At 36.8% G+C, this 25,534-nt stretch overlaps 1 long non-coding RNA gene across 3 annotated transcripts; it reads right to left on the bottom strand.

Moving 5' to 3' along the window:
- Positions 1-3,770: 3,770 nt before the first annotated feature.
- LOC129526200 (uncharacterized) lies at positions 3,771-16,182 on the bottom strand. 3 transcript variants are annotated; one of them, XR_008670817.2, is made up of 4 exons: positions 15,940-16,177; positions 13,945-14,142; positions 11,334-12,203; positions 3,771-6,086 (listed from the first exon to the last, which is right to left on the bottom strand). It is a non-coding gene; the product is annotated as an uncharacterized lncRNA (long non-coding RNA). The 3 variants fall into 3 exon arrangements; XR_010130612.1 differs by lacking the exon at positions 3,771-6,086 and having other exon boundaries at positions 11,192-12,203; positions 16,155-16,182; XR_008670818.2 differs by lacking the exon at positions 3,771-6,086 and having other exon boundaries at positions 11,192-12,203.
- Between the last annotated feature and the right edge of the window lie 9,352 nt (positions 16,183-25,534).

Here is a 25,534-nt window from a genome sequence, read left to right as displayed (position 1 = left end):
TCTTGGCTATTTCGAATAGTGCTATAATAAACATTGGAATGCAGATAACTCTTCAACATACTGACTTCCTTTCCTTGGGATATCTGCCCAGTAGTGGGATTGTTGAATCATATGGTAATTCTATTTTTAGTTTTGTAGGAACCTTCATACTGTTGTCCATAATGGCTATACTAATTTGTATGTGTGTATTTTTACAGGCCTATAATTTCTCCAAGTCTTTAAAGATTTAAGTTGTTAGTAAAAAAAAATACATCAATTCATTCAAAAAACATTTTTTAACATATGTTTTATGTGCCAAGCTTTTTGTCAGGCATGGTGGCAAAAGAGAATAAAATGCAGGCCAGGTGCAGTGGCTCACACTTGTAATCCCAGCACTTTGGGAAGTCAAGGCAGGTAGATTACCTGAGGTCAGGAGTTTGAGACCAGCCTGGCTGACATGGTGAAACCCCGTCTCTACTTAAAAAAAAAAAAAGATACAAAAATTAGTCTGGGGTGGTGGTGGATGCCTGTAAACCCAGCTACTGGGGCGGCTGAGGCAGGAGAATCACTTGAACCCAGGAGGTGGAGGCTGCAGTGAGCCAAGACTGCACTGCACTGCACTGCACTGCAAGCCCCACTGCACTCCAGCCTGGGCAACAACAGCGAAACTCCATCTCAAAAAAAAAAAAAAAAAAAAAAGAAGGATCCTTGTTCATAGCATTCATGTCTCTAATGGTAATGATAATGGCCAATGTAAGCATAAAATTTCAAGGTTGGAGTCATATAGACAAGCTAAAAAGTAACAATACTGAGAGTCATTGAAATATTTTGAACAGGGAATCAATTAAAATTATTTCTAGTTGTATATATCATCAAAAATGAAGAACTAGAAGAAGGAATATACTAATATTTCACAAGAGTATTAAATCTGATTTCAAGTGGTCAAAATAAAAAAATTAATATATAAGAGATATATGGTGGATGTAGAATCTTAGGGACTCAGAAAATGATTATACATGTATGGAGAAGAAAAACTAGAAGTCAGAAATGACCCAGGGCTTTGATCCTCGGCAGAGATATCAACAAAGACAGAGAAGATAATGAGCTAGCTGTGGGGTAAATGGTGAGAAGACATGATGAATATAATTTAAATGAAACTATAAATATAATGAATTTAACAGGCACAATAGTCTGTTCTTTCATGTAGGCAGAGAAGGAAAGTTAGAGGCAAAACACATCTTTGGGGGTGTACTGGGAGATAAGAAAGGAGAGCTTTTAAACAATGAGTGAGAATTGCTGATAGTAAATACATGTATAGAATTATCAAGAAGAATATGGAATTGTACCACTGCACTCCAGTGTGGGTGACAGAGTGAGACCTTACCTCAAAAAAAAAAAAAAAATAGAGAAATGGCAACAAAAGTTATTAGTAACTATGCAGAAACAAATTTAAAAATAGAAGGGTGTATTCAACCAGAACAGTGACTTTCTTTTTTCAGACGTAGGAAGAAAGGAAGAGAGAAGACGGAAGGGAGGAAGAGAGACAGTAAGGGAAGGAGCAAGGAAGAAAAGAGGGAAAGAAAAGGAGTGGTAATGCTATAAAGATTATGCATAAGAAGGAGCCCAAATATAAAGGAAAAAATTTCCCGGAGTCCTTAAATACCTTAATAAAGGAAATTTGTCTGCAGAGAATAAGCGACCAGGAAAAGATTGGGAGCTTGAAAGCTCATAAGATTAAGCGTTGCTGCTAGAGGTAGTGATTGACACAGAGCATTGAAAATTCAGGACAGGCCATTTGAAGCCCAAGTAAGCTATTTCACACATGTTTTTAGTGATGTCAGTCAACTGAGCCTGACAGTTTGGAAGCACAAACAAAGATATATGGTGAGGAGGCTTTTGAGGACCCACGGTTGGCAAGGGCAGAATTGAATGTCTGTCAGGGTAGTGAGATTAACAAATAAGAGCAAGCCTAGTTATTTAAAGGAGTGGGCAAGAATTTAACTTTCATGGTCCCTAAGCAACTTTGCCATCATGGTTCCTTTTTCTCATTAAAAATTATATGTTATATTTGTGTTGATATAAAGACAAATATCTTGATAATATGTATTAAAACATTTTCTTCTTAGAGTTCAATTGTTTTTCTAACCATAAAAGAAGGTAAAACAGTTTATTGAATGTTAAAAATAGTGTGGACCCTTGCTATTGTGCTTACTGTGCCTAGGGGAAAAGTTTCCTCTGATTTAGAAATTGTTATAAACCAGTTGAACTTCTTGGAGATTCCCTCTTCAAAATTATAAAATATCTGAGCATGGTGGCTCATGCCTGTAATACAAACACTTTGGGAGGCCAATGTCAGAGGATCGCTTGAGGCCAGGAGTTTAACACTGGACTGGTCAACATAGCGAGTTCCCATCCCTATAAAATAAAAAAATAGCCGGGTGTGGCGACATGTGCCTGTAGTCCCAGCTACTCAGAAGGCTGAGACTAGGGGATCGCTTGAGACCAGAAGTGCCAGGCTGCAGTGAGCTATAATCACTCCACTGTACTCCAGCCTGGACTACAGAGAGACACTCTGTCTCAAAATAAAAAAAAATAAAAAATAAAAAAAAGAAAGAAAGAAAGGAAGAAGAAAGAAAAAGAAAAGAATTCTATAACACTACTGACTTTTTAGTAAAGTATTGAGGGTCTACTGAAGCCAATGTTAGTTCTATTTCTTTGATCTACTAGGGTAATTTTGTTTTTAGTTTGTTTTATTGTGTTTTCTAAATTTTATTTTACCAAACTGGAGTGCTGTGAACATAAATGAGGATGTGGAAGTCACCTGGTTGTGTCAAATAAATATAACTTAAAGATGTATAGGTAATCTTAAACTTGCTAACGATTATTCTTTTCTCCCTTTTTAGGAAATGAATGTATTTGTTAATTGTGTTTTCAAAGGATTTTATAGGTATGAGAACCATAGTTCAAGTGCAAAAAAAGTTATCCACAGGCCACCCGAATCCTAGTTACACTGGAGATGTTTTTCCAGTATAAATTTCTAGCCCGTCAAATCAGAATTTCTGAAGGTGGAGCCCAGGAAATTCATTTTAACAATATCTCCAGATCATTTGTATGGACTTTAACTGTGGAGACTCAGATGTCGAGGTGATTTATAAACCCTCTTGAAAGTCTAAGATTTTATAATTTTAAGATCAATACCTGTAAAAAAAAAAACATAGTGTGAACTAAGGCATTATTAGAGGTAAAATGGGCCAATTGTTCAATTTGAGACTTGTTTTATCAACTGAGTACAAAAGGGAAGTAACTTCGTTTATTTCCCCCTTTATTCTGCTATTGAAGTGAGGGGAATTGCTTGTCGGTCACATATGTAGCCTAATCACTTACTGCCAGAAAAGTTTCCTAGGCGTGCTTTAAGTGTGCACAGAGATGCTACTTAGCAGGTGCCTGCGGAGTTGATGGCCCACATACTGCCTCGATCTGGGGCCTCTGGGATTTATTTGGTGCTTTGATGGTGATTAAATGGTGCCTGACTCTTTGTAAGGGTTCAGGAAACATCTTTGTTGTTTGATTCATTCCCAGGGAGTGACTTTGGAATAGGGGAGACTAGAGTTTATACTTCTGGTGTAGTTACTTTACTTGTGCAAATAGACAGACATTTTAAAAAATATTATCTTTTACATGAGAAGAGATACTGAGAAGGCTGGACTGTTATATTTTTATTCTTTAAAGAAAAATAGAATTTTTTCTGTCTCTAAAAATGGATTTTTTTTTTTTTTTTTTTTTTTGAGATGGTGTTTCGTTCTTGTTGCCCAGGCTGGAGTGCAATGGCACAATCTTGGCTCACGGCAACCTCTGCCTCCCAGGTTCAAGTGATTCTCTTGCCTCAGCCTCCTGAGTAGCTGAGATTACAGGTGTGGGCCATCATGCCCAGCTAATTTTTGTATTTTTAGTAGAGCCGGGGGTTCTCCTGACCTCAGGTGATCCACCTTCCTTGGCCTCCCAAAGTGCTGGGATTACAGGTGTGGGCCACTGCACCCGGCTAAAAATGGGTTTTTTACTTTGTTGCATAATATATGCCCATAGCAAATATAGAGAAATATAAACAGACAGAACAAAAACCTCTAAATCTTACCACCTAGATAGGTCCAATTTTAACATTTTGGTACTCTTCTTTCTGAGGCTCTTTGATTCATATGTGTGTATGTGTATAATACATACCTATATTCATATATGTATATATTTATACATGTACATATTCATATTGTTGACATTCTGTACTTACAATTTTGTCCCTTTTAAAATAATATAAAATTATTTGAAAATATTTTTATCAGTTATAAAAAATACTCTATCTTATGAATTAATAGGTTACACATTTCTGTCTGTGGGTCAGGCTCTTTTTAACTCAGTTTGTGTATAGATCTTTAACTGTATCTGTCATTATTTTCTTAGGAAAATGAAGTATTGGACTATGCTTGATAAAAATAAGAGTATTTTTCCAACTATTGATACAGCTTGCAAAACTGATTTTCACATATAATCTTTAATTTTTGTTGCAAAATTAACAAAACCAAGTCCTATGAGGAAACACTTGTGAAGTCTCTTGATGTTCTGAAATATTTGATTCAATGACCAAAAATTATATATATTATAGTAGAATGTATCACAATTTCTAAAATGATATATTGAGGAATAAGAGGAGTGGCATTTCAAAATGTCCACTATATTATTAATATTGTGTTATAAAATTAATATTGTTATAAAATCATTAAAACACTACATGTTAAGGAACTAGTGTAAATTATAAATACTGAACGTGGGTGAACTTTAGAGAAATAGGAAAAATGTAAGAGTATAAGCAAGTCAAAATTAAGAAATCTATTTAAAATGATAGAAACTTTATAAATCTTTAAAAAGCTAATAGAGATTTGAATTTATCACATATTATTGACGTGGATGCATAGTTTGTTGATGCAGAGAAATAAAGAAGCTTGGGTAACCATGCTTTACATATGATGCACCATAAAGGAATTCAAAGCTAAAGCTGAGGAAAGAATTTAATACTTTACTACCAACCACACCCACAAAAGACAAAAAATAATAATTTAATGAGGTGCGTATGCATTCCAAAATAGATGAGAAAGAAAGAGGACATTTTAGGAAAATGAGAAATTCTTAAAATTGATCAATATTGGGAAGCCAGCCATGACTAAATCTTTCTAAATTTCAGTTCTCTGAGAGACTTGAATAGATGCACGTTAACATTGCCCAGGGGAGGTAATTTTGCAGCCCTGCTTTGTGGTAAATGCCAGTCCTTATTCTACCAGGAGAATATCTCATTAGTTGTACCACCACCATGATTCTAGGGATTCAAGTTCTAAAACCCAATTAATTCAGTAAACTGAACTGTTTCAGTACAGGCACTTAGGACTCTTTCTGGATGGGACCAACTAAAAATTGGGTATCTGGATCATCTCAAACTGTTCTCAACCATCCAGCATGTTTTCTTTTTCAGAACTGCATACTTCAGACAACATAACATGTCCTGAATCATCTTTGGCTTAGTCACCTTCAATAGTGCCTTTTTGTGAGAAAAGAAAATCTAAGACCATTATTTTGTTTCCAGGTAGTGGAATATGAGTTTTTCAAATCTTAGTTCCCTGGGGGTAAAAATGGTCTAACATTTAATTATAAGCAGCCAAGTTACGATTGGCAAAGTAAAGTGGAAAGTTAACATTTATTTTAAGACTCAGCTATGTAGACAGTTGATCCTATAATTGTACTTCAATACAGGTACAGAAAAACAGAATCAGATTCATGTTTTTCAGAAGAGTGTTAGTGAATTACAAATTTTATATCTATGAAAGATTGTTTTATGAAATATAGTCAAAATAGATACTCGATAAGGTTCTTAAACAGTTCATCATCATTTCCTAGAAGCAATATTCTGCATCATGAACAAAGTGGAGTCATCAACAATGGATCCCAGAAAGCGGCTATTTCATCTGCATTTAAATGATACTCTGCAAAGGCTCTGCCCTGGGCAGGGTTTGTCTTGGGGCTGGATAGTGACATAAGGGCATCAAAGCCACTGAAGCATTCAAAGACTGCAAAGTAAACAAAGTAAATGCTGTTAGGAGAAACTGAAGCAGAATGCTAAGTGATTTAGCAGAGTTTTATGGTGCCTGAAAATTCCTAAAGCCGATTCATGAATCTGAGGCAGAAAGGAGATAGGTTGCTTTCTGTATAATTGGAAAGGATATAGCAACAGGTTCTGCAAGAGCAGTTGCTGCTGGAATCCAGAGAAACCTCTTTGCATGTTTGCATGTTGTTTTTGATTTTAAAAAATTTTCTTAAATGATGTCAATCATACCTCATCCAATTTAAAGAAATAATAAAGAACAACATTTTACTGAGCACTAAGTCCAGATATAATACACAGTTCTTGCTCAGATACATGGCATAGGGCAAACTAACAAACTTGCAACAAGTACTTAGAATTATAGAGAGAACAAATTGAGTATGTTTCAGTGTTATTTTCTAAGCAGTAAAATCTACCAGCCCATAGAATCATCGCCTAAAGGAAGTGAGTAAAGTACATTATTACAATCACTTAAAATTTGTTGAACAAAACATGGAAGAACACTTTGGAGGAAACAGCAAAAATGTAAAGAGAATAGTTCCCATTCTCTTGATATTATTTACATTGCTGCTCTCTTTATCTGCATTCCCCCCTCCAATTGGAATATAAGCATATAGAAGTTCTTTCCATTTTTTATGTACACATTACAGTATTTCGCCTGGTTCTTGAGTTAGGACATATGGTGTAATAGGCTAGGGACCAATATAATATATTTTATCTTTTCTTTTTTTATCAGTCGTTTTCGGAAGTTAACATATGTTCATCTCACTAATACATTGATTTTTGTAGTAGTCTCGTTCTTTTAAAATCCGTCATCATCAATATGGCTCATTAGGGAGAAGAGGCTGGCAAGGAAATTTTTCTTAAATGTTGAAAGTGAGGAATCGTCCTCTGCCAGTGCACCTGTCTGCAATTCTTATAGTCATTTTAATTTGGTTCTACGTGGTTGCCACAAGCGTGATTTTCATACTGAACAGTTGAGACAAAATTATGATTCTTGTAGTGTTGTACATTATGATAATACGACCTACATAGTTGGAAAGTTGCATGGGGATAGAGGTGTTTTAAGAACTTTGGAATATAGCATCACATGGCAGTAGTCCACATTAATGGTCAAGAATTTAGAAAAGCAAGTAGCTTGCAGTCCTTTAGGTAAGATGTGACTAAGATGCAATTCTCAAGTTGATGGAAATTTACCCAGTAATTTAATTAGGACTAAATTATTTTTAAGTCTTAGTCATGAAAAAAAAATTGTTTAGAGAAATGAAGGACTACTATAATTTGCAATTTCAAGTCTTCAAAAAAGTATATTATAATCTTGATCTAAGCCATCGTTTTTAATACTATTTCTATTAATGCTTTAGAATCATTTTACACCTTATATTCAAAATGCAGTCATACATTTTATGTCATGAAATTTTCCCAGAAATGTTATATGCTATTTTCTCCATTCTATAAGATAGGAGCTGAGGCTTAGAGAAATTAAATCACTTAATTAGTAAATGGTAGAGCTAAGATTAGAACCCAAACTTTCCACACCTTGTTGTCCTTTCCTTTTCCGTGCATTAAGTACACAGTTGGTTTTAATTAGATCAGCCTTGGTTAGTTCACGTGTAGAGAACCCTCGAGAACTCTGCAATGCATTTTGAACTTGTGCCTATTATTGAAATACGTACAATTTGCCCTCCTTCCTACTGTTCCATTCCAAACTTCCACTTTTCTATCATCCTCATCTTAGTTTTCAGTAATAAAGAAACAGCTTAAGCTGTATTCTTCTGGAAATAACTTTATCTCACTACAACAACAGCAGGTATTTTGTAATTTAACCCTATTTTGAAATCTTGATGTTTAATATTTGTATAAATTTAAGAGGTAAAAGTGAAGTTTTGTTACATTGATATATTGCATAGTGGTGAAGTGTGAGTTTTAGGGTAACCATCAGTGGAATATTTACATTGTACCCATTAATTAATTTCTCATCCCTTACCCCACTCCCACCTTCCCATTTTTTGTGTCTTTGATGTCAATTTTTCTACACATTATGTCCATGTGCACAAATTTTTTTAAAGCTCCCACTAAAAGTGAGAACATGTGGTATTTGACTTTCTGTTTCTGAGTTGTTTCATTCAAATGAATGAACTCAAGTTCCATCCATGTTGCAGCAAAAGACATGATTTTTTTCATTTTTGTGGCTGAATAGTATTCCATTGTGTATGTATGTGTATCCAATCATCCATTGATAGACACTTACATTACTTCCACATCTTTGCTATCTTTATGTGTGTATGTATGTATGTATGTATGTATGTATGTATGTATGTGTTATCCAGTCATCCATTGATAGACACTTATGTTGCTTCTACACCTTTGTTATTGTGAACAGTGCTGCAACAAACATACTGGTGCAGATATCTTTTTAATGTAATGATTTATTTTCTTATGGGTAGATGTTCAGTAGTAGGATTGCTGGATCGAATCATAGTTCTGTTTTTAGTTTCTTGAGAAATACTCCTACTCTTTTCCATAGAGGTTATACTAATTTAGATTCCCAGGAACAGTGCATAAGAATTCCATTTCTCTGTGTCTTCACCAACATCTGTTATTTTTTAACTTTTTCATAAAAGCCATTCTGATTGGTATGATATCTCATTGTGCTTTTAATTTGCATTTCTCTGAAGACTAGTGATGTTGAGCATTTTTTCATATGTTTGTTGGCTATTTTTAGTTAGTTTTTTTTTTTTTTGAAAAATGTCTATTCACATCCCTTGCCCACTTTTTAATAGGGCTATGTGGTTTAACTTTGATGTTGAGTTACTTGAGAACGTTGTAAATTCTGAATATTAGTCCCCTGTTGGATGCATAGTTTTGCAAATATTTTCTCCCATTTCGCAGCTTGTCTGTTCAATTTATTGATATTTCTTTGGCCATGCAGAAGCTTTTTAGTTTAATTAAGTCCTATTTGCCTATTTTTGTTTTAGTTGCTTATACTCTTGAGGTCTTAGTCATGAATTCTTTGCCTAAGCCAATGTCCAGAAGAGTTTTCACCAGGTTTTCTTTTAGTATTTTATAGTTTCGGGTCTAATGTTTAACTCTTTAATCCATCTTGAATTGACTTTTGCATATCATGAACAATAGGAGTCCAGTTTTATTTTTCTGCATTTGGCAATCCAATTTTACCAGCACCATTTATTGAAAAGGCTGTCCTTTCCCCAGTACATGATTTTGTCAACTTTGTCAAAGATCAGTTGGCTATAAATATGTGGCTCTCTTTCTGGGTTCTTTGTTCTGTTTCATTAATCTATGTGTCTATTTTTATATCACTACCATGCTCTTTTTGTCACTATAGGCTTGTGTAATTTGAAGTTAGGTAATGTGATGCCTCTAGCTTTTTTCTTTTTACTTAGGATTGCTTTGGCTAGTCAGGCTCTTTTCTGGTTTCATATGAGTTTTAGGATTGTTTTTTCTAATTCTGTGATAATGTTAGTATCTTGATAGGAATTGCATTGAATTTGGAGATTGCTTTGGGCTTTATGGTCATTTTAATAATATTAATTTTTTTCAATCTATGAGCATGGGATGTTTTTCTGTTTGTTGATGTCATCTACAATTTCTTTCATCTGTGTTTTTTAGTTTTCCTTGCAAAGATTTTTCAGTTAAATAAATCCTTAGTTAGATATATACCTAGGTATTTTTTTATTGTTATTGTGAATCAGATTGCCTTCTTAATTTGATTCTCAGCTTGATCATTATTGGTATATAGAAATGATACTAATTTTTGTACATTAATATTTTATCCTGAAACTTTCCTGAATTAATTTATCAGATTTAAAAGTTGAAATATTTATTTGAAGAAGCATTTATTTAGTCAAAGGTAGGGGTTGTATGTACAAATAAAATGTGTCCTGAGACATTTCTGCACACATTTTGTTTTAATAGTAAAGTGACAAGACTGTCATCATTTTCTTAAGTCAAAATTAGGACTCATGCCTTGAAAACCTTGGCATACAATGAAACACAATACATGAAATTAGAAAAGCTGTGGAAAATCCAATACATCATGCATAGAATAAACACTTGTTTTCTCTAGGTAGTCTTTGCTGACCTAAGCTACACTAGATTTTTCTCACTATAAATACTCAGCTTCCTCTTTTTCTTTACGGAATACTATCACAATATTAATTTTAAAATGTGCTTTAATTTGCATAACAGCAAGAATTATTTGTAGACTCTCTCATGTTCAATGTAGTATATTTGACATATAACGGGTATTCATATATAACCTTTGATACATGAATGATTGATTATACAAATGTATGAATTAAAAAGCTGGCTGGCCTATGTTCTAACTGTAACCTCTTTCCATGCTTGAAGAAGTGACTTCCCAGAACACTCTCCTTCACGATCTAAAAGTATGCCTCAACTAACAGTGCTCTTGAGAGGATAAACTGAAAAGACAATGCATGTGTTTTTGTTCTATATACATTTCAGGTTATATTGAAAATGCACTGTAAATTCTTTAAATTTTTTCAGTTCCGTAATTTTACATCAAATGCTAACAATTGGAAATGTTTATACTATAATCTCTGAAAGAAACATTTTCATAGGCATATTTTATTTTAACATTTCTATATTGTTTTATGCAGTTTGTTTGTGGTTTTGCTTTGAAACATTTTGTGTTTTCCCTTTAACTTCTTTCTCCATATTTCTATGATATAAATTATAGGTTTTTAAAGTTAAAATTGATCCATTAATTAAATTATAAATCTATGTGTTTAATCTATTTGCCTCCTTTCTCATAGATTTGAATTAGGTAGTAGCAATGAGTATTCCCATGATTTGAATTAATTAAATTTAAGACTAAATGCAGTACCCATTGTCCTGAGTTAACAACATTTCTTAGTACTGTGACCTAAGTAAATTCTGTATTTGTTGTTTATGTTTTGTTTTATAATGTATTTATATTAAAAAACCTGTATTTTTGGATGTATTTTTAGAAAAACAGTGAGATTTACAGGAAACAAACCAAACAAAAAGACTTGTGGTACAAGAAAATTAGAAAATACAGTATATTTAAGATGGACGTGTTAGCTGGTCCCAGCTAAATTCAGTTCAAAATATGGGATAAAAGAGATTTTACTTTTAACTTCAAACAGCTAGAGAATGATATGCAATATGCAGTATACGCAGAACTAATATTGAAACAAATACCTACCTGTTTCATAGAAAGTGCATTGCAGGCCTTTTTCAAGAGCTCTTTTCTTCTGTAAAGTGACTGCCAAACGTGATCTTATTTTGGCTGAAGTGTTCTTTTCACATTAGGAAAATTTTTATGGTTTCATGTTATTTCCAAATTTCAAGAACTTGCCAGAATTTATATGCTGTACTTCTGCAATTCCATGCAGAATGATTCAAGTTTGTTAAAGGACAAAACAAAGCTGTATTCATATTTTTATGTAGAATGTTTGTATTATGGGGGGTATCTTTCATGTGCGTCCCTGTGAAGAGACCACCAAACAGGCTTTGTGTGAGCAACATGGCTGTTTATTTCACTGGGTGCAGGCGGGCTGAGTCCGAAAAGAGAGTCAGCAAAGGGAGATAAGGGTGGGGCTGTTTTATAGGATTTGGGTAGGTAAAGGAAAATTACAATCAAAGGGGGTTTGTTCTCTGGCGGGCAGGAGTGGGGGTCACAAGGTGCTCAGTGGGGGTGATTTTTGAGCCAGGATGAGCCAGGGAAAGGACTTTCACAAGGTAATGTCATCACTGAAGGCAAGGACCGGCCATTTACACTTCTTTTGTGGTGGAATGTCATCAGTTAAGGTGGGGCAGGGCATATTCACTTCTTTTGTGATTCTTCAGTTACTTCAGGCCATCTGGGCATATATAGGTGCAAGTCACAGGGGATGCGATGGCTTGGCTTGGGCTCAGAGGCCTGACATTCCTGCCTTCTTATATTAATAAGAAAAATAAAACAAAATAGTGTCGAAGTGTTGGGGCGGCAAAAATTTTTGGGGGGTGATATGGAGAGAGAATGGGCGATGTTTCTCAGGGCTGCTTCAAGCAGGATTAGGGGCAGCATGGGAACCTAGAGTGGGAGAGATTAAGATTTTAGTTTCCTGACTCGAGACATGTTGAGTAAAGCTAATTTGCCAGTCCTGGGTGGGGGCAAATCCTGGAGCTTGATGTGTAGGGAAGGGAGGGGGCCTGAATAATCCCTGAGGAATAGTAGAATAGCAGATGGAACACTGAGAAATTATTTCCTTGAGGATAGATTTCCACGATGGAAAGGAAATGAGAGGTTCTAAGAGGCGGGCTAGTGGCTTATACTATAGCATAACCTGCCTTTGCTTGTGTGTGGCGATTAGGCCTGGTGGAACTGCCATCAATAAACCAGGTGTGATCAGGGTGAGAAACAGGGAAGAAGGAAATGTGGCGAAATGGGGTGAATGTCAGGTGGATCAGAGAGATGCAGTCATGAGGGTCAGGTGTGGTATCCGTAATAATGTGGGAGGCCGGATTGAAGTCCAGGCCAGGAACAATGGTAATTGTGGGAGACTCAACAAAGAGTGAGTATAGCTAAGGAGCCGGGGAACAGAAAGTATATGTGTCAGGTGTGACGAAGAAAATAGATTTTGGAAATTATGAGAGCTGTAGAGAGTTGAGCATAGTTTGTGATTTGGAGGGCCTCTAAAAGTATTAATGCAGCGGCAGCCACTGCACGCAGACATGAGGGCTAGGCTAAAACAGTAAGGTCAAGTTGTTTGGACAGAAAGGCTATAAGGTGTGGTCCTGGCTCTTGTGTAAGAATTCTGACCACGCTAACCATGCCTAGGAAGGAAAGGAGTTGTTGTTTTGTAGAAGGTGCTGGGGTTTGAGAGATCAGTAGGACATGATTGGCAGGGAGAGCACGTGTGTTTTTATGAGAATTATGTGGAGGTAGGTAACAGATGAGGAAGAAATTTGGGATTGATTGAAGTAATGGGGGCTGTCTGTGAAGCTTTGCGGCAGTATAGCCTAGGTAATTTGCTGAGCTTGATGGGTGTAAGGGTCAGTCCAAGTGAAAGGGAAGAGAGGCTGGGATGAAGGGTGCAAAGGAATAGTAAAGAAAGCATGTTTGAGATCTAGAACAGAATAATGGGTTATAGAGGCAGGTATTGAGGATAGGAGAGTATATGGGGTATATGGGTTTGGCACCACGGGGTGGATAGGCAAAACAATTTGGTTGATAAGGCGCAGATCCTGAACTAATTTGTAAGGCTTGTCTGGTTTTAGGACAGGTAAAATGGGGGAATTGTAAGGAGAGTTTATAGGCTTTAAAAGGCCATACTGTAGCAGGCAAGTGATAACAGCCTTTAATCTTTTTAAAGCATGCTGCGGGATGGGATATTGGCATTCAGTGGGGTAAGGGTGATTAGGTTTTAATGAGATAGTAAGGGGTGCATGATCGGTCGCCAAGGAGGGAGTAGAGGTATCTTATACTTGTGGGTTAAGGTGGAGGGATAGAAGAGGAGGACGCAAAGGAGGCTTTGGATTGGGAAGACGGGAGGCAATGAGACATAGCTGTAGTCTAGGAATAGTCAGGGAAGCAGATAATTTACTTAAAGTGTCTCAGCCTAATAAGGGAACTGGGCAGGTGGGGATAACTAAAAAGGAGTGCTTAAAAGAGTGTTGTCTAAGTTGGCACCAGAGTTGGGGAGTTTTAAGAGGTTTAGAAGCCTGGCTGTCAATACCCACAACAGTTATGGAGGCAAGGGAAACAGGTCCTTGAAAAGAGGGTAATGTGGAGTGAGTAGCCTCCACATTGATTAAGAAGGGGACGGGCTTACCTTCCACTGTGAGAGTTACCCGAAGCTCGGCGTCCGTGATGGTCTAGGGGGCTTCCGAGGCGATCGGGCAGTGTCAGTCTTCAGCCACTAAGTCGAGAAGATCTGGGAAGGAGTCAGTCAGAGAGCCTTGACCCAGAGTTCCAGGGGCTCTGAGAGTGGCTGCAAGGTGAGTTGAACAGTCCGATTTTCAGTGGGGTCCTACACAGATGGGACACGGCTTAGGAGGAATCCTAGGCTGCGGGCATTCCTTGGCCCGGTGGCCAGATTTCTGGCACATGTAGCAAGCTCCTGTGGGAGGAGGTTCTGGAGGAACGCCTGGCCGCTGCGGTTCAGGCATTTGGAAGTTCTTGTGTGCTGGAGATGTGGCTGGGGTTTGTCTCACAGTGGAGGCAAGGAATTGCAACTTTTTTCTATTATGGTACACCTTGAAGGTGAGGTTAATTAAGTCCTGTTGTGGGGTTTGAGGGCCAGATTCCAGTTTTTGGAGCTTTATTTAATGTCAGGAGCAGATTGGGTAATAAAATGTATATTGAGAATAAGATGGCCTTTTGACCTTTTAGGGGCTAGGGCTGTAAAGTGTCTCAGGGTTGCTGCCAAATGAGCCATGAACTGGGCTGGATTTTTATATTTGATGAAAAAGAGCCTAAACGCTATTTGATTTGGGATAAAGAAAAAGGAGCATTAAGCTTGACTATGCCTTTAGCTCCAGCCACCTTTTTAAGAATAAATTGCTGGGCAGGTGGGGGAGGGCTAGTCACGGAATGAAACTGTAAGCTGGAGCAGGTGTGAGGAGAGGAAGTGATAAAAAGATTATAGGGTGGAGGAGTGGAGGCTGAGGAAGAATTGGGACCTAGCTTGGCCTGTCGAGGAGGGGAGAGGTCAGATGGGTCTGTAGAAAAGGAAGATTAGAAAGACTCAGCGACGCTTGGGGTTGGTACTGAGGGGACAGGCGGGAGGGAAAGAAGGTAGATTTGGGACGAGTTGCACTGGGCACAGAGACTAGGAAGGGACTGATGTGTAAAAGAATGCCTGGACGTCAGGCACCTCAGACCATTTGCCCATTTTATGACAAGAATTATTTAGATCTTGTAGGATGGAAAAATTGAAAGTGCTGTTTTCTGGCTATTTGGAACTACTGTTGAGTTTGTATTGGGGTCAAGCGGCATTGCAGAAGAAAATAAGACACTTAGATTTTAGGTCAGTTGAGAATTGAAGAGGTTTTAAGTTCTTAAGAATACAGGCTAAGGGTGAAGAAAGAGGAATGGAAGGTGGAAGCTTGCCCATAGTGAAGGAGGCAAGCCCAGAGAAAAGAGTAGCGACACGGAGAAGGGGTGGGGGTCTTCCCCTCCAGAAAAGCAGAGAAAGAGTTGGGACACGGAAACAAGGGATTGGGGCACAGAGATAAGAGGTCAGGGTGCAGAAATAAGGGATTGGGGTGCAGAGATAAGAGGTTGGGGTGCGGAAATAAGCGATTGGGGGGTTCTTGCCCCCTAGGAAAGTGGGACTTGCCGCTAAGGTGAAGGAGAAGGGGTTGAGGGGTACTTGCCCCTGCCCCAGGAAAGCGGGACTTGCCGCTAAGGGTGAAGGAGAAGGGGTTGAGGGGTACTTGCCCCTGCCCCAGGAAAGCGGGACTTGCCGCTAAGGGTGAAGGGGAAGGGGTTGAGGGGTACTTGCCCCTGCCCCAGGAAAGTGGGACTTGCCGCTAAGGGTGAAGGACCAAGGCAGGCATCCCTGCATGGTCTGACACCCTTGAAACGTGAGTGTATAATCAGAGAGGTGTCCCTGCAATGATTAAACACCAAGGGAAGCCTGCCTTCCTAGTCCGTGACCGGCGCCGGAGTTTTGGGTTCACGGATAAAACATGTCTCTTTTGTCTCTACCAGAAAATGAAAGGAATTGAAATTAAGAGAAGGGAGAGATTGAAGAGTGGAAAGGAGAAAGACGTTGAGGGATAGTGAGGGAGGTTGGAGAAGAGAGTAAAAAGAGGCCGCTTACCGGATTTGAAATTGGTGAGATGTTTCTTGGGCTGGTTGGTCTGAGGACCTGAGGTCATAGGTGGATCTTTCTCATGGAGCAAAGAGCAGGAGGACAGGGGACTTATCTCCCAAGGGAGGTCCCCAGATCCGAGTCACGGCACAAAATTTCATGCGCGTCCGTGTGAAGAGACCACCAAACAGGCTTTGTGTGAGCAACATGGCTGTTTATTTCACCTGGGTGCAGACGGGCTGAGTCCCAAAAGAGAGTCAGCAAAGGGAGATAAGGGTGGGGCCGTTTTATAGGATTTGGGTAGGTAAAGGAAAATTACAGTCAAAGGGGGTTTGTTCTCCGGCGGGCAGGAGTGGGGGTCACAAGTTGCTCAGTGGGGGTGCTTTTTGAGCCAGGATGAGCCAGGGAAACGACTTTCACAAGGTAATGTCATCACTTAAGGCAAGGACCAGCCATTTACACTTCTTTTGTGGTGGAATGTCATCAGTTAAGGTGGGGCAGGGCATATTCACTTCTTTTGTGATTCTTCAGTTACTTCAGGCCATCTGGGCATATGCCTACAAGTCACGGGGGATGCGATGGCTTGGCTTGGGCTCAGAGGCCTGACAGTATCAAAAGGGATAAGAAAGTAAATTTTATTAAATTATTATAGCAAAGTAGCTTTTATATTTTGTTGTAGTCTACTAAGCCAAATTTTCGATCTATTCTTAACATAGCTTATTTTCAATTGAATAAATTAATAATATTTAGAAAACAATTTTCTACAATGAACAGATAACAACTTATTTTATGAATATAATTTGGAATTTCTATAGCATCTCCTCTAAAAAGTTAATGGTGATATTTCATTAAATTTAAATGTCTTATAATTAATTAAATTTGAATATCTTGGGAAGTTAGAAGTCAATAAAGTCAGATATTTACTCAACATCAAAGTAAAACCTCATAAAGTTTTTATTGACCTTTTGATAATATATTTGTTTTACTAAATTTTAAAAAATAATCTACAAAAATACTGAAGTTCATAAGATGCAAATTGATCTATCACTCCAGTATAACTGTTTTTAACCTACTTGTCTTCTTTCTAATACTTTTACAGAATAGTATTGGAGATTGTTTTTCTCTGTGTATGCATAAAATTTGCCCAAAGGACATGCCTGAAACAGCAATCTGTAATTAATCATTGTTCCTCCTCCTGCTCTAGCTCCTGTTCCTCTTTCTTCTTCTTTGTTTCTTTGTGATGCAGCTGATTGCACAGTCAGGCCAGAAGTACATTCTCAGGCAATTTCTGTTTCTCCAATCCATTCAGTTTTTCATTAACAATATTTTGAGCCATATTATTTGTCAGGCACTATTTTAGGGACTACAGATATTGGTGAATAAGTTGTCCAAAATCCTTCCATTTATGAAGTTAACTTTCATGCCAATAAAAAAGCAAAATAATGAACTTTGTTTAGTATATAATAACATGATTTCAGAGAATAATATAAAGAAAATAAAATTGGGTAAGAAGCTAGAATGTGACACAGGTGAGGTGTGAGCATATTCAAGAATGTTGAACAGCTTCAACTTGGATGCTTCAGGAAAGCTACTTGGTAGAAGTGACAGATGAGCAGAAAAGTAAAAGGTGAAGAGAAGGAGCAGAATGTGTGTGAAGAGGATTTTAGACAAAGTCCTAAAAACGGAAAGTAAAAAATCAAGAAGCCTGATGTGGCTCAAAAGGAAGGGGGAATGTGCACATAGATGAGGTAAAAAATATTCAGGAGTTAAAATTAAGAGATAATCTCCCATCTAAAATGAAATTGATAGATGCTAAATTCTTCATGAATACATCGAAGGACATCTTGAAAACCATGTGGAGGTAAACTACTTATATTATGCGGATTCATTTTGATTACTAATTGAGTAGGGAGAAAAATGTTAACTTTTCCTTCAGCAGCTTAGTCTGGTTCCTGTTCAACTCATATTTCATGTTCAAGGTAACTATCCCTGAGCCAACAAAGACAAACCATTTGATCTGTGTCCAAGGGTGAATACCAAAGGAACTTATACTCTCTAATTTCACCTGAATTGTTTATAAGGGAATGCCATATTTGTCCCTGGTTCCTCCTCTTTCACTCATCCCAATGACTGCATATGCCATTCACAGTTTCACAAACTCCTACTCGGTCTGCAGGTCATTTTACCTCTGCAGATGACCATCTTTCAAACAAGAGAGAAAATAAAGCTACAATATTTATGTTTCTTTCCTCTGGGTTTAGAACAAGAAATTTCCCTCCTTTACTTTTCTTTCCAGGATCATCTCCATTTGCCTCTGGATGCCATCCCACAATGCCTTATCTGAGAGTTTAATTCTTAGCTTAATGTCTCTCACATAGCATCAGTCTCTCTCTCTCTCTCTCTCTCTCTCTCTCTCTCTCTCTCTCTCTCTCTCTCTCTCTCTCTCGCTCTCCCTTCCTCCTCCTTTTCTTCCCTTATCTCCTTCCCTTTCTCTCTCATTTCCTTTCCTCCTCCTTACTTTCTACTCTATCTCATCCTCTGGTTTCTTCTCTACAGAGTACAAAATTATTTAAATCTTTCTCAGCATAAAAGACCACAAACAATGAAAATCTTTCTATGTTATTGCACTTTCCCCTAAGCCTTCTCCCCATTTGCTTTTTCCTTTTGCTATGCAAATTATTTAATATAATAGACCACCTTATCTGCCTTTATTTTCACAAATCTGATGTACTTTCCAGCATGTATTATGAAGGTACTGGTTTCATCCTACTTCTTAACCATGTTCACCACATTTAAGACTTTTCCATAATCTTACGGAAGCATTTACCATATTTTGCTAAATCAGATGGCCTATGTTGCTTCTCATTCTTTTGACACTCTAATAGTATGTGATGTTGTTGACCATTCCTATTGGAAAATATTTTTATGCTTCACTTCTAAGAAATTTCTTCTTGTCTCTCCCTGCCTTTTTTTTATTATTCTTTTGATAGTTTCTCCTCCCCTACTCATAGCTTAAACATTTTGCTCTTCAGGGTCTAGTTTCTTTTGTTGTTGTTGTTTCACTTTACAGGTGCTTTATGTAATCAAACATAAAGCATGGCGCAAAATGATTTAATAATTTTAACCTCCTTTTACCTCTTTTAAAAATTCATATTGTGTGGCCAGGCGTGGTGGCCAGGCATGGGATTGCACCTGTAATCCCAGCACTTTGGGAGGCCAAGGCGGGCAGATCACGAGGTCAGGAGATAGAGACCATCCTGGCCAACATGGTGAAACTCCATCTCTACTAAAAAAAATACAAAAACAAAACAAAACAAAAAAAAATTAGCCGGGCGTGATGGGCGCCTGTAATCCCCACTACTGGTCAGGCTGAGGCAGGAGAATCGCTTGAACCCGGGGGGCGTAGCTTGCAGTGAGCCGAGATTGCGCCACTGTACTCCAGCCTGGGTGACAGAGCCAGGCTCCATCTCAAAAAAAGAAAAAAAAAATTCACATTATGATATGGCGGCAAGATTTATGCAGTCCCAAACGTAGGAGCCTGAGTATCTTGATTCTCTCCTTTCCTTCAACACTCATACAAAATCAGGAACTAAATCAGCCCAATCAGTGCTTCTCAAACTCTCAAACAAACAAAAACAAAAATAAAAACATGTTTTTATTTTTCTGTACCATGCCTTCCTTTCTGTTGCTGCCCTAATTCCAGCCAACTTTAATGGTCAAATAACTTACAGTATGCTTCTTGCCCCCCTCCCCCAATCTTGATCTGTATTTCTTTGTAAGTTCCTAATAAAAATATGTTCTCCACTGTCATTCTTATAACAAAACAACAACCTCAACCATCTCTGACATTTCCTGCCAACTTCTTACACTACAGTTCCCTTCAGAAATTCACTTCAAACACAGCCAGAACTACACACAACTCACAGATCCTTAAATATAGCACTTGCTTTTGTTGCATAAGCTGTTCCCATGGCCTGGAATGTCCTTTAACACCTTAACCATATAGGAAAATCCTGGTTATCCTCAAGTCTTGGATCACACGTCGTCTTTTCTGCCAAGTCCTTTGTGAACATTCCAGGCTTACTTAGCTTTCAAGTATAATGAAAAAAACATATGAGGTTTGGAGTAACTCAATTTGGATTCTATCACCTGATAGTCAAGAACCATATTTCAATTTTCTAAAGTTCTCTCATCCTCAATTGTTTCTTCTAAATCATCGAAATAATCATATTGATATTACCGAGATGTATTGATGATTCAATGAAATATGTGCAGATTACAATGCGGTCTGTGTAGTTCTTGGTGCATAGAAAGTAGCTAGTATAATAGTATATAATTTCTGCTCTCATTTATAATATTTTATTATACTTTTTTTCTAATAATTATAATTGAATTATTGATTTACCTTCTACCGTCTTAACAGTCTGCTCTATTATCGTTTAATTCCTGGGTATTGTGCTGGGATAGGAACAAATAGATGCTCAGTATATGTTTGATGAATGCATGAAGAAATACTTTCTTGGAGGTAGTAGTGGAAGGGACGCATTTACTTCTCATCAATGCTCAATATTTATTTTTGCTTTTAATAAGAATCTAATTTCCAGTGGCTTTCAATATTTATTATAAGGACATGTGAATTGATGTTTTAGATAAAAAATTATGCTATTTAGGAAAAACCGAAGTGACTGTCTATTCTAGGGCTTGCCTTGATCATAAAGGCAAAACAACAAAACAATCTACTTTAAGTAAAAGGTATCTTCAGTGCAGATCTCTGAAGGGCAAATAACTTAGTCAGTCACTATCTTCACTCTGAATCCTAAAAGAATGCTCTAGTTTCTCCAAAGCTTGTCAAACCAGAGTCAACAAAATGACTGATTTGTCACTGAAGCATAGCACACAATTCAGAAAAAGATTTAAAAGACATCTATAGTAGTTTAGCTCTGATTTTAGGGGCAATTTTTGATAACACTAATATACAATCAGAGAAAAAAATATGTGTGTATTTTCTGTAGAGAAAAACAGTATACCTAAGATACGACCTAAAAATGGGCTTCCTCCTTTTTGTTCATTTTATTTTACTCTTGCAGAAAAGTTTTGCTCTAGGAATTTTTGATTTGTGGCAGCACATACTGAAGCACAGAGAGGTCAAGAGAAATAAGAAAGAGAATCAATGAGATGTAGCAGGTTCGTGTTTTGCATTTATATTACTCATAAAGAAGTTTAGACTATGATAAGATATTTCATATGGAGACTCCTGAATTAGTGTGCTGTTTTCTAAAGGAAAATTAAAAAGTTGTTTTCTCCAAAACACAAAGAGAATAGATAATGATAAATTAACAATTTAAACTTGAATTTTTATAAGCAGGAAGTGTATATTTAAAAAAAGATGGCCTTGAAATATGGTTATGCAATTTTGAGTCTGTTTAAAAGGTCAAGACATAATTAATTGAGGAAAAAATTCGTTTATGTGCTATAGACAGCTTTTAAACCAAAATGAATGTTAGCATCTTATATCCAAACTACATTATAATGCATAAATGATAGCCCATTCAGTAGACTTGTCTTGATACTGCCTATTACAATGACCACTGAGACAAGGAATAAAATTATATTCATCCAAAGAGATAACTCAGTATTAAAGTGGAACATTTACTTTTTATCTAAATTCTGATCATAAACGTATTATTCTGTCCATCAGAATTTTTTTTCAAGGAAGAATGCCTGTAATTTAAGTAGACAAAATTCTTCAGATATACGTCTTGTAGCTTGTGGCTGGGTCTCATTTCTTAAGTCCTGACAACAGACATATACAAAATCAAGAAAATAAGTAATCTGTGATTATAACCAAAATCCAAATACCAGATTGGGCATTTAAGTTCTGTGTAGTACCTCTTGACTGATCAAATATGTCATGTTGATTACACAATTAGTGACCTCTTGCTTTTAATATTTTTCTGTCAAAGCTGTGTATGTACATGTGTGTGTATGTGTGTCAGAGAAACACACAAAAGAGACAAATCAGAAGATCCCCATATACTTTGTCCAATTAAAAAGAACACAAAGCAGTTACAGTATAAGAAATTATTTACTTTTCTCATCGGAAAACTAATATGAAATTGACTAGAGTGTGAGGTATGAATTTTATGATGGCTATTTCTGAGACCAGAAACAGACGGAAAGAGACTATTAAAAGAGTCAGAGAATATTGCTAATGTGTTTCTATTTTGCTTTCATTTCAAAAATGCAGCAAACAATGGACAGCAAAATAGAATTAGATTAGAAAGGGAAATATTCCATCAATTTGAAAAATTTCCAAGTACTGTTATAAAAATGAATCCTTTTCCATTAGTGCCTCAGTTATCTGAGCATAACAAATTATAACTCTGAAGATCATGCACCTTGAGGTGCACAAATTTTTCTGCCTTTCACACCTACTTGGCTTATTGCCAGTAGAAAATCCACAGCTGTTACTGACATTTATTTTAAAATGTTGCCCTGTCTGATTGTAGTCTTCTGCAGTCCATGACTCAAACTTGAAGGTGGAAAGATCAAATTACCTTGCTGGTTTTTGTCTTCCTGAAGTCTTAATCTTCTGGCATAACATTTCAAATTCAGAAGCTATTTTATAACTGGGAAAGGTGAGAATAAAGGTAATTGCTCCCCTGGCATAACTATATCACAGTGTGTTCTGTATTATTTTAAAATTTGCTAATTATTTGTCTCCCTCACTACACTGTAAAGCTCCTTTAGAGAATGGGTTTTGTAATTTTATTTCCACAGAATTTAATAGTGTTTTGCACATAGGAAAGTCTCTAATAGGTATTTGCTGAAATAAACTGAACTAAGTAAAACACAAAGAATAAAGCTGCAATATGCCTATAACAAAAAGAAAAATGAGGCCTATCGATCTCACCCTTGATGTTTTTCCTTTTAATTTCTGAAATCTTTGCAGATTATACAAATGTCTATTACAAACTAAAATGTGTACTAAATTTAACTGAAATCTAAACAGAAATCATAATATTTTCAATTATGATCCTAATATATCTTTCATTTCATTCTATTCATATACTTATATTCATACAAATATAAGTTTTTTACATGCGCCTTCAAGCTGGAAACTTATTTCTTACAATACAAAAATGAAAATGGTATCACATAGGTGTGTGTGTGTGTGTGTGTGTGTGTATGTATACACATGTCCATGTGTTTGAGGCATATATATCTCATAAAGACAAGCAGACATACACAAGATGTTAAAGATGCAAACTTTTATTATATATGTTTATTACAGCAATATTGTAACAATGCTATATTTTGGGATTGAAATATTAGAGTTAACTAAAATGACAGATTTCATTCCTTACATCTTTATTCTGTAAAAATAAAAACCAAAATAAAACAAATCTTTTTATTTAGGTTTTAGTCAGAGTATGTAAGACACTGATTCTATAAATGCAACAGAACAGAAAATGTATGAGTGTATGTAGCCTTTTCTTTTAAACTCCAGAAACATGGAACGGTTCTAAAACCTCTCAGGCCACTTATGGTACAATGATTTTATTTTATTGTGACAGCATCTTTTCTGAAGTAAATGGAGAAAGGAAGTAAGACAATTTTCTAATCAATCATCTGATTAAAAAGTGTATGGGAGTTGTGTGTGTGCACATACTCATTTGAAAAGGGATTGAATATTGAGTAGTACTTATATTTTTTAAAAAGTATTTTCTAGCATTTTATTTAGTGGACTCAAGGTATTTAAAAAATAAAATATTAAGAATTCAATGTTAATGAAGAATATAAATTTTCAACTCTGTCTCTTGAACATGAAATAGTCTATCTAGAAAATGTTAGTTGATCACTTAACAAAACTCAAATTTATTTCTAATTCATCTACTATAAGAAAAGCACTGTTATATTTCCTTTGCTCTGGATTCCTATTATTTACATTAGTCATGAAAAATGTATTGCTTCATTTGGTATGGAGTAATTACTAAAAAGCCTTTGCAGTTATTCTACAGCATTAAATGTTATGTTTTATATAAAAGGTTTTTTTTTTTTTAAGACTAATTTACTATTTCCCTCTATTGCTGCAACAAATAGTCACAAAACATTTTGCAGCTTTCTGGCACCTGCACAAGGCTGTGACTTATGAATATGCTAATGAGACTGCATCCAGAACTGGCAAAAATTCAGGACTTTCACACAGTTATGGGTCTGGCAGCCCTCAGTGCTATGATACTAAGCCTGACAAAGAATATTTAGGTTAATTAATACAAGGTATAGCTTTTTGCACTTGGAATGCAAAAAGCTTTTAACATTATTTTTAACACAGCAACACTTTTAACTATTTGGAATCAAGATATTTTACTTACTGTAATGATTTTCTCATTAATATTGTTGGAACACTTTACATACATTTTAACAGTTATTTTGTATCACTAATGCTGCTAAATCCTAGACAGGTTATTTTTTCTACAAAACTTGTTGTATAAATAATGCCTAGAATGATTTTATTTTTTTGTTTTAAAGCAACATTGGATGCCAGAAGCTATTTCCTCAAATATTTTCAGAAAAGATTCCTATTAATTTACCTAATGTTTGTAACATGGCTTTCTATTGCTGCAAATAGCTCAGCTTTCAAAGCAGTGCTTTCCCCCAATAATATAGTAAGGCCTTAGGTTTTCAGTTCCTGTAGGACAAAAATCTTGTAAATCTCTTAACTTTTCTTAACTATTTGTTCAGTGTTGGAAGCTTCTTACAAATGTAAAAGCTTGTAAATATTCAGTTACCACAAAGAGTTACTTCTCTCTAATGACTTAATTAAGATGGTTTCAGCGAAAGCAAAGCTGGGACAACATAAAAAAGACATGCTTAGAGCCAAATCTTATTAAACCCAGAGCTTTATACTTCACCATGTGGAATTCCTTAGCACACTTAGTAGTTCTTTGTCTTTTTGTTTGTTTGATTTGTTTTGTTATTCATAATTTTGCACATATTTATTCTTAAAATGTATTTCTTTGCCAATTTCAATGTCTAAAAAAGCCAGTTCCCTCCAGACACAAAAGAAAATATGTCACAGGATCCTTCAGGTGTTGCTTTTACAGTTGGGAACCTCTGTGGCCAGTGGCATCTTTGCCCAAGTTTTGCTCACTGGCCTCGTTCTGCCCGCTCAGCCTAGCAGGCTGTGCTCAGCTTGTGCTACTGGCCTGGATCTCATGCTGCCAAAGGTGAGCCTGGGGCAAAGTGACAAGGGGTGTGTAAGAGAGCGAGCGCAGAGTCTGGCCACTGCACACAACCAGGCAAGCAGCTGTGGTGGGGCAGGCAGCTCCAGGCACTGGCATGGGCGTTGGCTTCCTGCAAGGCTGCAGCTGGACCAAGTGTCCCGCAAGTGGCTTCCACTGCAGGCACCGGGGAACACAGTGGTGCCTGGAAGCTTGGAGATGCCGGAACTGCAGAGCCCTAAAGTGGGTGTCACAGCACTGGCTTGGGGAAGTCCTAGGTCTAGGCTCCCTGAAGGGCTGCAGCTCTTCTCTCCTTTCTTCTCTCCTTCTTGTTTCCCACAATGTGGAGAGAGGGGGCATGTTTGAGCCATTTGTGTTAC

Source organism: Gorilla gorilla, chromosome 14 (genome assembly GCF_029281585.2).
Source record: "Gorilla gorilla gorilla isolate KB3781 chromosome 14, NHGRI_mGorGor1-v2.1_pri, whole genome shotgun sequence".
NCBI lineage: Eukaryota > Metazoa > Chordata > Mammalia > Primates > Hominidae > Gorilla > Gorilla gorilla.
The sequence above is the reverse complement of the archived record's forward strand: the minus strand, read 5'-3'. Positions and strand labels throughout refer to the sequence as shown.